The sequence below is a fragment of the Lucilia cuprina genome, chromosome 6 (genome assembly GCF_022045245.1).
Source record: "Lucilia cuprina isolate Lc7/37 chromosome 6, ASM2204524v1, whole genome shotgun sequence".
NCBI lineage: Eukaryota > Metazoa > Arthropoda > Insecta > Diptera > Calliphoridae > Lucilia > Lucilia cuprina.
The window spans coordinates 57,000,637-57,001,910 of NC_060954.1; the positions used below are offsets into that span (position 1 = coordinate 57,000,637).

Here is a 1,274-nt window from a genome sequence, read left to right on the forward strand (position 1 = left end):
TAGTTCAGTTCTAGTTCAGTTCTAGTTCAGTTCTAGTTCAGTTCTAGTTCAGTTCTAGTTCAGTTCTAGTTCAGTTCTAGTTCAGTTCTAGTTCAGTTCTAGTTCATCCTTTATTTCTCTGGGGTTTTTATAAAATTCCAATTTTTTATCATGTATGAGAAAACAAAAAAATAAAGTTTATTCATATTTAAAACTGTTTTAAACTTACCTTTGTTATACATCAAATTTTAATATTTGTTTACCGCTTCTGATTTCACATAATTTAAGAGCGAAAAAATACATTAGTTTTCACTCTCCAAATACTAGGATTAATAATTGTATTTTAATTTAGTTTTATAAGAGTTCAAAATTACGATTCAAATAATTATCAATTTTTTTTTATTTGCAAATTCAAGTATTTAACTGCAACAACTAAATAACAAGAATATATATAGCGCATTAATAAAGTATAAAAATATAACAACAAGTATGTTTAAATGTTAAGACAAATGACGAGCAACGCAAAATAAATTTATCATTTCTTTTTAACATACAAATCTATATAGTATAGATAAAGATATTTTAAATATACAACACATCTAGAGCAGAAGGAGGGAGATTTTTGCCAACAGCCCAAGACAAATTAATAAGAAATCAATAAATTCACAAAAAAAGTAATTCATACATTTGTGTTTATTTTTAATTACAAATTTGCACTTTATGAAAAAACGCATATTTTGGTTGGTTCTCCGTCTGTTAATCGCTCATTTGTTCTCAGTATTTTACATACGATTGTTAACGATTGTCATAAGTATATTTTACTATATATGTATGTACGTAGATAGGTATACGTTTTTGCAAATGTCATACTAATGCTATGGCTTTGGTGCTAATGCAACGAACTGTTTTTAGCTGTCGGTGAAAATGAACACCAATAGAAGGCACTAGATATTCAAACGCATTTAGGAAAGTAACTCTTTGGCAATTGATTTTATTTAACTATTGTTTTGACTGTAAAGTGTGAAAACAATGTTTTATCTTAAAGCAATTTTTTTATATTCTGTAGCAAAATATTACGGTTCTAGTGCAATTCTAATTCTGATTTCGTTCAGTTCTTGTTAGGTTCTAGTTGAGTTCTAGTTCAGTTCTAATTCAGTGCTAGATCAGTTCTAGTTCAGTTCTAGTTTAGTTCTTGTTCAGTTCTTGTTCAGTTCTAGTTCAGTTCTAGTTCAGTTCTAGTTCAGTTCTAGTTCAGTTCTAGTTTAGTTCTAGTTCAGTTCTAGTTCAGTTCTAGT

The 1,274-nt window shown here is 28.0% G+C and overlaps 1 protein-coding gene across 4 annotated transcripts in view; it reads right to left on the reverse strand.

Annotated features, from left to right (window-relative positions):
- LOC111679332 (bromodomain adjacent to zinc finger domain protein 2B) overlaps nt 1–1,274 on the reverse strand; it is a 93,852-nt gene that overhangs the window by 86,644 nt on the left and 5,934 nt on the right. For all 4 annotated transcript variants that reach the window (XM_046954904.1, XM_046954907.1, XM_046954906.1 and 1 more), the window contains exon 2: nt 209–411. The gene's annotated coding sequence lies outside the window, so the exon portion shown is untranslated. The remainder of the gene's footprint in view (nt 1–208; nt 412–1,274) is intronic.